This window comes from Carassius gibelio, chromosome B4, assembly GCF_023724105.1.
Source record: "Carassius gibelio isolate Cgi1373 ecotype wild population from Czech Republic chromosome B4, carGib1.2-hapl.c, whole genome shotgun sequence".
NCBI lineage: Eukaryota > Metazoa > Chordata > Actinopteri > Cypriniformes > Cyprinidae > Carassius > Carassius gibelio.
In genome coordinates, this window is record NC_068399.1 from 2,596,692 (window position 1) to 2,611,973 (window position 15,282).

A 15,282-nucleotide genomic window follows, 5' to 3' on the forward strand; every position below is an offset into this window, starting at 1 on the left:
AATGCCATTTATACTGTGCTCTTCCGTTACTTAATTTTTATTTGCTGTGTTAATCTGTTAAATTACTTAGTATAAGAAATTATGATCCGCACTCAATGAGAACGGTCTTATTTTTCGTTTTATCTTACATCTGTGCCATTATAAAAACATATGCAGTGTATGTGTGTGTGTGTGTGTGTGTGTGTGTATATATATATATATATATATCTCAATCTGGCGAGTAAACAAAAAAAATTACTAGTCAATTGAAAGGTTAGGTAGCACAGGATCTGGGCAAAGTTTTATCTTAAAATACACCACACAAGACAATACTTCTTTATAAATGAAACAAGAATTTATTAGGCTATTCTATAGATTATATGGATTTTATTTGTCACATACATATAGTTAGACCATTCCTCCGCGTGTGCTTGTGTGTGTGTGTGGGAGAGAGTCGCTGCTCCCCAGCGTCCATTACTGTGTGTGTGTGTGTGTGTGTGAGAGAGAGAGAGAGAGAGTCGCTGCTCCCCAGCATCCATTACTGTGTGTGTGTGTGTGTGTGTGTGTGTGTGTGTGTGTGTGTGTGTGTGTGTGTGAGAGAGGGAGAGTCACTGAAAATGAGCAGGAGGAGATGCAGCATGATGAGGTCACATCATTTCTGAAAGACATTCACAACAGGACAAGTATGTAAGATGCATTTAAAAGGATATAAGAAATTACATCAGATGCATTTTATGTATGAAATTACTTAAGAGATAATTCATAGACATTTACTGTAACAATACTTATGTCATTATACTCACTTTGCCCATTTTGGATATGGAGGTGGACAGGAGGAAGTGGTGAACAGGAGCCATGGGACAGCAGGAGGTGGAAAGTAGGTGGACTCAGCACCAAAGGGAAAAGGTCACTCATCCTAGTACACTGCAACTTCCTTTATCAGGGGATTTTTGAGATTCACCAAAGTACAGCAGAGCTGTACCACCACATCAGCATGGCTTTGTGAGGAGTGAGGAATAAAGTGCAGGATTTTATATTCTTTCAAACGAGCATTTGCCCTCTCGACATGAATTCTTGTCCGTGCAATGTCTTTTGTGAGTTTCACTTCACTCTTGGTTAACTTGCCATGGTGCAAGAATAGTAGAATGTTCAAGCTGACTCCTTCTGGCAAAAGATCTCGAATCATAAAGCCTTTGTCAGCAAGGATGACATCACCCGACTTGAAGACTTTGAGGATGCCACTCTTACCCACAATGGCCTTGTCAGAGACTGACCCAGGATTCAATCTGCTGGAGTAGCAATTTCAACATCAGTGCAGTCCATCACCATCCTGCAGTTACGGAACATCTGGAAAGACAATGGTACGCTCGACTGGTTTTTCTCCTGACTTGGCACAGCGGCCATGATGTCTTTGAACCAAAGTTAATGTAGAACATAGATAAAAGTCAGTACTACATTAGCCACGCAGGATGAGCCAGATTGAAAAAGCTGACCAAGATGCAGGTTAGTGTAATTATGATGAAGCTTCATCAGAGTCATCAGGATCTGGTCATCAATTGACAGACATTCTACTTTCCACCCAGCATAGTTCACAATAGACTCCTTGAATCGCAACACATAGCCAACAAAGATGTAAAAAATGGTTCTGTCAGGGAAGCCAGTTTCCATCCGTAGGACCTTTTCATCAAGGATTGATGCAGAGTACCTGGAACATTGATGCATATGTCGAATGGGACTGGACGTCATGGGCAGGCTCTCCTGTGTGGGCTGACCCGTGCTGGGCTCCAGGGGCTGACCGGTGCTTGGCAGACTCATGCTGGGCTCCAGGGGCTGACTTGTGCTTGGCTGACTCGTGCTGGGCTACAGGGGCTGACTAGTGCTTGGCTGACTCATGCTGGGCTCCAGGGGCTGACCGGTGCTTGGCAGACTCGTGCTGGGCTCCAGGGGCTGACTAGTGCTTGGCTGACTTGTGCTGGGCTCCAGGGGCTGACTTGTGCTTGGCTGATTTGTGCTGGGCTCCAGGGGCTGACTTGGGCTGTACTCGACAGGTTCATTGTGAATACGCCCTAGGAACCATGTTGGACCCCTTTCAAGTCCATCTTTAAAATGGCAGCTGCACACTCTGGAGTAGGGATTGGGTGTACTGTCTGCACACCTGATTGAACAAAAAACAATTTTTATTCATACTCCTGGTTTAATTACATGCATTAAGGCATAATCAAATACATTTATGCCTTAACAAGTAAATGTGTGCACTAAAGCATTTTAAAATAAACTTACGTACTAATGCCTAAACAAGTACATTAATGCATAAACAAATACATGTATGCATTAATGCATAAACAAATACATGTATTCATTACTGCATAAGCAAACACATGTATGCATTAAAGCATAAGCAAACACATTTATGCATTAATGCATAAGCAAACACATGTATGCATTAAAGCATAAGCAAACACATGTATTCATTACTGCATAAGCAAACACATGTATGCATTAAAGCATAAGCAAACACATTTATGCATTAATGCATAAGCAAACACATGTATGCATTAAAGCATAAGCAAACACATGTATGCATTAATGCATAAGCAAACACATGTATGCATTAAAGCCTAAGCAAATAGATTTATGCATTAATGCATAAGCAAACACATGTATGCATTAAAGCATAAGCAAACACATGTATGCATTAATGCATAAGCAAACACATGTATGCATTAAAGCATAAGCAAACACATGTATGCATTAATGCATAAGCAAACACATGTATGCATTAAAGCCTAAGCAAATAGATTTATGCATTAATGCATAGACAAACACAGTAATGCATTAATGCCTAAACAAGTACATGTATGCATTAATGCATAAACCAATAGAGTTATTAATTAAAGCCTAAGCAAATACAGCTATTCAATTATTATTGAATTACTAAATATCAAAGCTAAGTAAAAGCTTAAGAGGCAAACATCACTAGCTGCATGGTCTATGCAGCCATTCCCATTAATACCTGAATTTTTTTTTTTTTTACACAAATGCATTTAACAAATGTTTTAATGCACTACTGCCATAAATGTGCATTAATGGTTTTAAACGTACACCTCGTCGACGTCCTTTATACCGTAACATGAACACATAAGATAGGTAATGTGTATAGTACATAAATGCCTGAACAAATGCATTAATATACATAAATGCACTTACCACTTGATAAATTGGACATCCTAAGAGCACATGTGAGCAGCAAAAAACACTGGTAGCTGCTACTCCCCTTCAACGTGACCCTAATGTTATTATTAACAAACAAAACCCTGATTCTTACATTCATTTGAAAAAAAAAAATTATAATAATGTACTAACTTGATAAATCTTATCTACGATTCCTCACGGCATCACTCTTTTGGAATCGATGGAAACGACATGTGTTGATGACTGAGCGGTGATTGCAGTCAGGTACAAAGCACTGCATCATGTTGCTAACGTTATCGTTAACTGCTTTCACACACACACACACACACACACACACACACACACACAATATAAGATACACAATAAAATACACAATGATAAATCTAAAATTCAATACTCAATACCTATATAAAACACTATTATTTACACGATTACTACCGAAAGTACTGCTGTTAACTGCACATTCACTATATAAAATTCACTGGAGGAAAAAGTTTGCGTGGCTGTCGTCAGATTCGCTTAAAAGGCTCTTCGCTCTTTTACTTTTTTAGGGATTTTCTCTTAGTTTTTTTTCACTCAAAATGATATGTTGTATGCTTATGAGTTCAGCTGTAGCTGGTTATCCTCAGACATGCTCTAAAACCTTTTAGATACGGATTTTTCCAAAACGTCAATGGGGAGGCTGCAGACCTTAGGCCTACTGTAAATTGTATTATTCATATTTATTTATCAACTGTTTTTATATACAGGAGACTGGCTGATAAATGGTGTTGTGAATTTATACAGTTACAATACACCATCCCACCACCAGTGGCACTAATGCCTCAGTTGTTTAACAAGCACTAATAAGCAGAAGAAGACACTCAGTCAAGCGTAGCCTGAAGCAAAAGTTACGCCTGTTTCACCCCTGATTTCCACTGCACACGTCTGCAACGCGTTACGGCTCTGACGCGTTGCAGACTTTAGTCTTTAGTCACTTTAGTCTATGCCTGTGTTTACACCAGACGCTCCGTGGCACTTTTCAAAAGCGTCCCAGAAGTAGTTCTCTGCATCGCTTCGCTAAAGATAGGCGCCTAGTCTATTCCTGATGCACCTCGCGTCCAAACCGCACAGCAAATACAAAAGAGAAGTACAACAAAATCATGTTTCAAAATAAACACCCTGTGCAGACTCCCAATAGTATTTCACATTACTATATTCATGCTAGGAGGCTAGAAATAGATGACGAGAGGTTCATCCTAAAAGTTAAAAAACCTCACATTACCACAGATCCTTTTTACAAGGACAATTTAAAAAAGGAAGTGGCATGGAGTTTAATTGCAGGAGTTGCATGACTGGAATAAAGATAATTAAACCGGACAAAGCATTAACATTTAGCCAACCATGTTAGAACACACAAATCAAGAAAAACAATGTTGGACCATAGACTGTAGTGTTGGATAGGTAAATCATGTGGTCTCGCGAATCCTACCGTTGTGCTTCTGATCAGCCTGTACCGAGTCTATTTTTCCTGTGCTACACGCTGAATTAAAGTGACAGCACCACTGTTTACAGTAAAAATGAACATGGATTGACACGGAAATGCAGTCATTTCACAATACATTTATTCAATTAAGGCCTACTTTTGGCTAGGTTTAAAACAAGAAAAAGAGCACCTTTAGATAAACAAGGAAACGCAATGCACTTTTATGAAGACAAAAAACAGCTCATTAAGACCTGTGGGATTGCTTGTAATAAAGATTCAAATGCACAAGACAAGAAAGCCAACTGTTTCTGTAAGTGGTGAGCTTTAATTTTAAATGTTTGTGATTGCCTAAAAAGAAAATTAGGCTGAATGTTGTGTTTAAATGTGTTGCCTCTTGCTGAAACGTATTATTATACATACCAAGAAGTCAAGTGCATGAATAATACATTGTTTATATTTGAGTTTATACTGATGTCTATGAAAGATTGTTACTGTACTGTGATAAAAGAGAATCACATTCATGAAAAAGCTTTAATTTATTATTATTATAAAACAATTTTTTACATGATTTGAAATATAAAATAATGAACAAATGTTGTGTTTGTGGACTAAACAGCCTGCAAACGCGTCCTGTGTGAAAGCACAATGAGTCCGTGCTGCTTCTGCTCTACATACATAACGCACATGGACTGCAGACGCACTGCAGACAGAGTATGTGTGAAACAGGTGGAGACATTTTTAAAGTGGAAAAGGGGAGAACAAATTGTTTCACGGCCATGGCCACAGACATACAGCATCAGTTGCTAGAAAGAATAAAAAGCAGCCCGTTTTTATTTTCTTTATTTTGCAGATTATAAAGCTATATTTTTTCAGCTTAATTAAATAATAAATATTATTATTTATTTTTTTTAGCAGAAGATTTTATTGTTTTTATTTTATTTATATACATATTTTATTTTTGTAAGTAAAATCTGTCAAATCTTACTGATTTTGTGTGTTAATATGCCTGACTTAAGCCTTTAGATTTTGTTCTTTATACAGATTGATTTGTTCCCTGAATTGTTGTGTGTGTGGCATGTTGTATGTGTTTTATTTGAGTAAACTATAACATCAATCATGCATCCATTTAACATTAACATTCATTACAATATTTTTAGAAAAACTAAATCAATCATAAATTATGCTACCTTCATGGACGACTGCCCTAGAAAAGGGAAGCTAAAGATGAGTTTGTACTTTTATTTTTCTTCTAGGACTTGAAAAAATCAGAAGTATAGAAAGGACAGTAAAATAGGGAATAGTAGGAGGTGTATCTGTTGAGTGCAGGTAAGTTACAACCTCTCTGTATAGATATGATTTCTTCCCCTGAAGAGAGAAAGAGATGGGTGTTTTTAGTTTATACAAGTTTAGAAAGAGAGATTTGAATTTTCTGAAGTAGCTAAAGCAAACACACACCTTTATGAGATACACGCTAATGAACTAAAGACGAAGTATGATAAAACACACGTTAAGTGCACATACATTTGTCCAGATCAGTAAGCTATTTTAAAGAAAACTATATTAAGATATACATTACATAATTAGATCATCTCATTAAGAAGTAACAACTCAAACCAAAATCTACATTCAAACCATATGTGACCAAAGTTTTTAATGTGGGTTTTATTATGCATTATTTGACAAAATACTTGAGTGAGTGTGCAGTTCAAATCTTTTTACTTAGAGATTTACATACATACATACATACATGCATGCCTATTATAAATGTTTATTTTGTGTGTTTACATCACAGACACTTGTGATTATCACTCTAATGTCCAGAAACCATGTGGAGTATGTTTAAATGCAAGGAGTCTTACCAGAAGAAGCCATGTCACGCAAGTTAAAGACAGACAACAAGATAAAAATAAAAATGTAATTCTTTTTAAAAGTGAGCGAGACAGAGCGGGTAAAGAGAAGACTGGAGCAGCTTAACCTACATGTGGTTAGCTAAGTTTGAGTCAGACAGAACATCTGACTCAATCAAGTACTTTTGCCTCTCACAATAAATTATTGACCCATCTTTTGAATTGATATCGCATCAATTGTTTATAAAAAATAAATGTTGCATCTTTACAATACAATCAACAATAATAACATTGGCAGGAAGTCACGAAGTTACCAGTATATTACCAATAAAGTACCTATCTGGGACGTGCTTGGTAACATTAAAACGTTAGGACGACATACTGACAACATTGTGAGTTAATAATGTGATGGTAATTAAATTACAGGCATGTGACGTCGTAGTTACATTGTCAATTGGTAAGTCACGGAATTACCAAAAATTACCAACACGTTACATAACTGATGCATCATGTGTTAGCAGGGAAGTCATGGTAACGGATTTTGTTCAACGTGGTATAAAGGGGGAAGATGAAAGAAATAAGATGAAAAATAAATAAATAATTAATATTGTTTGAAATTGGGATGATATGGGTTCTAGTCCTAGTCCGAGCGCAGCGTTAATTCAGACAGTCCATGGAGGCAAGGCTGTGAACAGCTGATGCGTTCAGCTGTCAAATTGCTCCAATCACCACCTCTCTCCTATTAGACACGGGTGTCACGATCATTACATGGAGTGCCCATGAACTTTTGTAGAGGGCACTCCAATCAGGACAATTCCACATTTACCACCAGATGTCACTCGGACTCTAGCACCTCTTATCTGTTGCACCACACCCTAACTACATTTCCCATGAGTCTCTGCATCACAATCACCCTGCCACACCTGCACATCATTCCTCAGTCAATCTCCTTGCCACACCTGCACCTCATTTACACACACATTGCAGCACACTCACTCTCACTCACTGCGAAGTCTTAATTTGCTGTGTCTGTCATTTCCGAGCGTTTCCCTTGTGTTTGATCTCTCTATACCTGACCTTTGGATTGTTTCTACCGACTCTGATTCTCTGCTGCCTGCCCCCGACATCTGCTTGTTCCTGTTTTCGATTCTGGTTATTCCTTTATACCTGACGCCGTTGCTGATCATTGCCTGTCTGACCATTCTCATTAAAAGTTCTGCACATGGATCCGAACCTCTCTGTCTCATCATTACAACGGGACATTATATATACGTGGCACTACTTCTCGGTAAGTATGCTCAATGGCTCGCAAGGCTCAAACTGCTCACGAGAGCCTTTGCTCGCTCAGGAACTATCAGAGGGCGAATCTATCTCCATAGGAAGCGTTAAATCAGGTTTGGCAGGATTCCCACAGAGTATCTCACCAGATTTCTGTCACAGACTTAAGCGAATTCGCCTTGTTTTTTGTCAAGCAACAGACTGAATTGATACAAGTGAGCTCTTGATATAGACACTTCGCACGCGATTCATCGTCAGAGTGTACTAATACGACCGAATCACAACTTAGACGAGATCTGCTCCCCGCTGGAAGAAGCTATATATTCAACAAATCAAAGCATCCACGAACAACTGCCAATTTCAACTTTAATTCATCTCTGGACGTCTTCACGAAGCTAAGCAAAGTTATTTAATTTTTTCATATTTCATTCAGCCTAGTGCTATTTGGCGTACATACTTCAGACATTGTTTATTAAAAAGCTATTGTTCAGTTACGTTGTGAGGCATGCTATCATATTACCACACCGGTAACACAGTTAAATATACCCACTAGCCTCGTTAATCTGTGGTCAAGGCTGTCGATATTGTATGTATGAACATGATTTGTCATTCTCCAACAAACATTAATCGTTATTGTGACAAAATCTAAGGACATCATTATTATAAGGACATTCATAGAAACCGTTATACCGGGCCAAATGCGCCGCCTGTTGGCAATTTGATGATGTGCCTTAAAATCCAAACGTTTTACAAGTAAGGGTGTCCGTGGGGTATCTGTGCATGTGCTCCACTAAGGTAAGAGTATTTATGCAATAAAATAAAAAAGTGAAAGTGACGTGACCCATACTCAGAATTCTTGCTCTGCATTTAACCCATCCAAAGTGCACACACACAGAGCAGTGAACACACACACACACTGTGAACACACACCCGGAGCAGTGGGCAGCCATTCATGCAGCGGCGCCCGGGGAGCAGTTGGGGGTTTGATGCCTTGCTCAAGGGTGAACAAATAAATAAGTGAACGGATTCGGACAGTGACGTATAGCCTAGACTTCGCGTGAGACTTGGAGCTGTTGCAAAAACATTGCCATGTGTACTTTTATATTACATGTATACCTAATTTGAGAAAATAATACTAATAGCAATAATACTCAAAATTACTTTATATTGCAGTTACACATACCTCCCGCGTCAGCTTTGTGGTTTCATCGATGGGATATAGTAATATATATATATATATATATATATATATATATATATATATATATATATATTTTTTTTTTGTAATGCTTTTATGTTCATAATCATTAATTGCTATTAAAATAACGTACTGAGAACAAAAATAAACACACATAAACGTTCATAATTATATATTTATTACTTTTAGTATCTTTACACTCGCTCAAGCAGGGTTTTGAGCTCAGATAAGATGGTTGTAGAGCGTCCTCAGGCGACCGTTAATTTTACATCAGAATACACTACCTGTTGTTAAAGGAAAATGTAAATTATCCACCAAATTATCATCATTTTTGTAAGTTAACAACGATGCCACCTCAGTAAATTAGTCAAATAGTAAACTGAGTTATTGCCTACATAACATATTTTAATATAAATAATGTAGGAAAAACGTTGAAACAGAAATAATAAAGATGTAAACTTTATCTCTCATTCAAACTCGCTCGCTCCCGCTCTCGCAGTAGCGTGCTGAACTGTCAAGTAATGTTCGTTTGGCTGCCTGGGGCTCGAGGATATAGAGCAATCAACTTTTTTTTTGAGCAAGCACTGATTATGTGTGACACAGTCTCAATTTGCGGGACGCATGAATTGGGCTTCAAACGCTGTGCGCGCACGCGCTACACGGGATGGGTGGTCACCCTAGCACTATGCCCATTTCATGGTCCACAAGTGGAATCAGCATTCAGTGTAATGTAAAACATCCTGCAAGCCAAAGCTGCAAACCTAAGTGTTGAGACATATGAGTCCTATCAAGTGGTCAAATACAACCTGAAGACCATGCAGGTGTCAGCCATTCAGCACTACTCCCGGAAGACAAAGGAGAGTCCTGTTAATGTACAGCTGTGCAGAAATGTAAAACGATCGAGCCAAAGGTACAGAGGTCTGCTCAGAGATAAAGAAGAACTGAACAAAAGGCCTTATCACTCTGAGAAGCCAACAAAAGGCAAGAAAATGGCAAAAGATGCCATTGTGGCAGCAGCTGTGAGTGCCAGGCGCAAATTCCAAAAGAAACGTGTAGAGGCTCTAAAAAAGCTTGCTACAAAGGCTAAAGAGTCGTACAAAAATTGAGGCCTTCTTTTGACATGAAAATGTGCATGTTGCACATTTAGCTGTTAAAGTTGGGTAAAAATGCATCCACCAAATAATTTATATTTCATACTGTACAAAAAAAATTGCACGTTGCACATCTAGCTATAAAATAAAATGTATTTTTTTGTTCAAATTCAAATTTGGTCTCAGTATATTTTCCTGCTTTTTTGTCCTTAGCCAATCACATGCCTATTTAGGAATGTTAACCATAACGTCGTCGCGACATGCTTGAGTTATAGAAATGCGGGCCTGAATTATTCGACAAGATTCCAGCAAACTGCTTCTGATAGCATGTCGAAAATTTTTGGGCTGCTTTTGCACCCGAAGGTTAGGCGTACGGCGAAGTAGTATTTCCCACGCCAGCGTACTCCAAAAGATGCCATGAATCTGGATGGATAGGCATAATTTTGAAGGCTGAAGTAATGTCGATTTTTGCGAGCCAAGCACCCAGACCTGCGATTTTAACCATGTCGATTGCTTGATCTATGTCTTGGTATTTAAGCGAAAATTCATCGAGAGGAATTAAGATGTTAATGCTTGGAAACGGGGAATTATGCGGGGCTGACAAGTCGATTATGAGACGTTTTTTTATTTGAAAATTTTCTTGTAACCACTCCGATGGGGCTGATAAGAAATGTGTTGAATGGGGGAGTGACGAAAGGGCCGATCATGAAACCAGATTCGACTTCTTTTTTAATCAGATTGTCGATGACTTCAGGTTCTGTTAGGGCGTACTGAAGATTATTACAGATAGTGTTCTGTGAGAGCGGGCATTCTGCGCCGGGTTTAAAGCCGTTTTCGAGGCCTGTCAGCAGATATTTGGTAAATTCAGGGTCCGGGTGATGAGCTAGTTCAGCGTGCATGCGTGAAATATTTACAGGAGTCGATAAGTAATTTTTTGAATTTTTATTTGCAGATTTGTACACTTGGCACATGATGCGGGCATGAGCGCCACCGCAGAAGCTACAAAAATGTAGGTACCGTGTATCGAGATTTGGTGCATTTGCCAGAGTTAAACTGGTTGCAGGGCTGCCTGCTTCCTTCAAAGGAGGGGTTTTTAATTTTTTTTTTGCTAAGGCTGTTGCAGGACGTGGCACATAGCTGGTGAATCTCACTGGGCTGGTTCCTGAGTAGGGTGGAACAGAAGGATTAACTTGGGGGCACAACATGGTTGAGTGTGCCACTGACCTGCAGACTGCACAGGAAATGTTTTTACAGCCCAGAAATACCCTGCTGTGGAGATCCTGGTCGAGAGCATCCCAGTATGTGCACTGGTTCCACTTGGCGACTCGCACTGCACTCTTAGCTGAAAAGAGTTTGTGATAGGTGTAGAAATGCCTGCCCCCATAGGACAGCGTGAGCTCTGCTAGTATTGCCAAATAATCATTCAGTTCGCGCCGCCTGTGGGGGAAAACTGAACAGATAATTTCTGTGTATCTAGCGAAAGCGATGGTGAATTCAGGAAATGACAGTAGGTGGGATGAGTGGGTGGTTGGATTTTTTAAAGTGACTGAGAAGTCCCCGCAGTCTTTTTGTCCGTCTGATTGGGCTGCGGGGAGCAGAGAGAGTAGAGATGAAAGATCTACGTCCATACCTGTGAGGATCTGTGCCCGGATGTTTTGTGACATGGGAGGTGGGCTCCATTGCGATGGCATTGGGCGGAATGGGCATCTGTATTTCTGTGGAAAGAGAGTATTGGTTTTTAGTTTGGAGCGAATAGCTGGGGAGGGTATGGGCCGGGTCTGTAACTGTCATCGGAGGCCTCGCGCTTTGATGACCTGTTGAGGGTTGAAGAGAAAAATTATTTGGATGATGTGGAGGAAAGGAAGGGTGATAGGAATGATTATAGGCACGAGCTGGCAGTGGGGGCGAGACCGTGCTTGTCTGAGCTACAGGAGCTGCAGGCCACTGGAAGTGAGCGGGGTTATGACCTGGTGAGTGGGATTGTTGATATGGTTGGGCCTGTCCTGCTAGCGTCGGTAGCTTCGCGCTAGCATCTGCGAGAAGAGCTGGAGGCCACTGAAAGGGAAAAGGGTTATAAATGGCGGGAGTGCCTGAGCGAGTAGCTGTGGGGGGGCTGCTGGGCCCAGCGGCATACTGCGCTGCTGCGGCATAAGCGGTGGTGGAGAGGGCGGCCCAGGCTCGCTGAAGGCTTGTTCCTCCGGATCGATTGAAGCGAACTTGACGGTGGTGACTGGACCGGTGAGTTTCGGGCAGTGCGGGATTTGCTTTGTCTGTGGATCGTCTTAGGCATTGCTTGTAACGAGACATACAGACCATACAGCTCCGCTTTATGCATTTTCCTTGAAGCCTGTATGTCTGCATTCTCCAGTGCTTTCCTTAGTCCAGCTACGGTCCATTTCCCGATAGGTGGGATCGTCGGGGTGGCCGAGCGGTAGGAGGATGCTGGAGAAGATGGGAGTCTTGCGGGGGTGGTGAAGGTTGGCCTCGGCGTCTTGGTGAGCGCAGGTCTGATCGGGCCGGTGTGCGGCCGCGAGGAGAAGCCTGGGGCTCAGGTGTGACGTCCGGCGTAGGAAGAATGTTCGTGTGGCCATCGGAATGCGAAGGTGCATCCCTGGCGATGTTCACTTCTTCATCAGATGAAGAGCTTGGTTTTTTCAACACGGTTTGCAGAGAGGAGAGCTGAAGAGCTGTTGACTGCTGAAAACTGTCAATGAACAGAGGTAGGTTCTGCTGTTTTTTATACCTTGTCATGAGTTGTTTACTGATTGGTCTCCACTTGTGTTAATCAGGTTAATGAACTGCGACTGCTCCTCCCGAACTTTGTTATAAAACTACATTTAATAATAATAAAATACGACACTGACCGCAAAGGAAAAAAGGAGAATGAGGAGGAAGATGGGAAGAATGAGGAGGAGGAAGAGAAAGAGATAGAGAAGGTGATTAAGAAAGAAGAGGAGGATGAGAAGGATAATAAGAATAAGGAAGAGGATGAGAAAGATATGAGAATGAGGAGGAGGATAATAAGGATGAGGAGGAGGATGAGAGGAATGAGGAGGAGGATGAGAAGATGGAAATGGGGAAGGAGTAGAACGAGGAGAAGAATGAAATTAAGAAGGAGGATGAAAAGAATGAGGAGGCGGATTAGAAGGAATGGAGAAGGAGAATGAGAAGAACATGGAAGGAACTGCTGCTGAGAGAAAACCCTTGCTGCTATGTAAAAAAAAGGGGGGCTACTGTTTTGTTAATGGAGATGGAGAAGGCAAAGTTGGATGAGAAGGAGATGAAGAAAAAATGAAGAAACAATTATAAAGGAAAAGGGGCTGCTGTTTTCTCTGGCTGGGAGATCACCTCTTGCTGCGATACCTGAGGGGGCCGCTGTTATCCCTCAAGCGAGGGACGAACTCTCCTACCACTCATATCAAGCTCAGCGACATGCTGCTCGTTTGTGGTTCTCACGGTAGAAAAAATACTCACGCTGCTATTACCAGCTACCTTAATTATGGAGAGGCCCACTATTTTCTGTCTCATTAGAAGGGAGATACCCCTTCGTAGCCAGTAGGTTACATTAAGGATATCTCAATAACACTGTCTTTTCTCTTTGCAGGACTGGAACAAGGTTGGTTTTGGGGGTTCTTCTTCAGGCAGTAATACTCTCATTACGTTTTTGGGGTTTATGTTAAAGGCCATGTTGCAGGTTAACCACCACTTTAGATTAATGGGTACATAAATACCTCAAGATATGTATATCATTTTTAAAATGGTCTTAAAGACCTATTTTTTAAGTTTTTGGTATTAACGTTTTTTTTACGCAACTCGGTGATGACGTCACGTTGGGGAGAAGTCGAGGAAAGGTAGCCTCAGCCTAATATGATGCCGCGTTCCAGGCAAACCGTAACCCATGTTTTTCCAACCTTAAACCCGTGAAAGTGCACTGGAACGACAGTCAAACCCGTGACTTCCCACCTGTGAACTCGTGTCTTGTACTTCAAGAACAATGTACTCTGAGTTCCGAGGTCAAACATAACGTGAAACAACGATGACAGCCCCTACGAAAAATACTGCCTACGGATGCAGTTTTTATGCACTGTGGTACACATTGAAAAAACTATTTTAGGTCAATGTAACGTTGCAATAAAATAAATTAATCTAGTTACAATTCCTTGCACTCAGAAAGTTTGGCGGAACTTGCCTGGAACGGTACAAAGTCATTAGTAGTGGTATGAAATAGTGATTACAAGCTCAAAAACCTGCCTGGAACACAGCATCAGAACTATAGCGACTGACTTGGATAAGGAAGAGGTGGAAAGAGCCGACATGTATGATGGGCCGCAGCCGTGTAATTTCGATAGAGCCAGCCGTGAGAGAGCAAATGAGGAATTGCCAAGGACTGATGTCCGTCAAAGCCTATGCTTGGTCCGAGGAGAATGAGTGGAGAGTTGGTGAAGTGTTCTGGTGAGTTGCTATTATTTACCATCGCAGCAATGAGCACTGTAGCTAGTCTACAAGCAGCAGTGCACAATAACGACACACACACACACACACACACACACACATATATATATATATATAAGCTTGTGCGTTAAAAAGTGAGTGCGTTTCGGTCGCTGTTGGTCGATATGTCTCTATCTATCTATATATCTATTTATCTCGTCTACTACTCGTCTCTCTAGTCACTCTCAATGCTCTCAAGGCGGCTTTGGTAAATTCTCTCCCCAACGTGACGTGATGCAATGCATTGTGGGGGAAAGGAGACCGCTGTAAGATAGTACCTACTTTTTCTTAACCTAATAATCTCAAGTAAACTTCCCAAAGTGGTTCCTGTCTGAAATCGAGCGCAGCGTTAGTTCAGTCAGGCCATGGAGGCAAGGCTGTGAACAGCTGATGCGGTCAGCTGTCAAATTGCTCCAATCACCACCTCTCTCCTATTAGACACGGGACATATATATATGTGGCACTACTGCTCGGTAAGTATGCTCAATGGCTCGCAACCCTCCCTCCCCATTATAAGCATGAGCACATTACTGTGCACCTTTTGTCTGTCATCTTCTTTGTTTCAGATCACTAAGGCTTCCAAAATCTTAGCTGGTATGGACCTCACTGCTGAGAGACACCCATCTTCATAACCAGGCTAAAGGATAGACGTCCCACTGCCACATCCATATGATTATCACTGTTTGCTTTAAAGACTTATTAAAAGTCTTAATTGTTATATATTTCTTAATTCATGGTTCC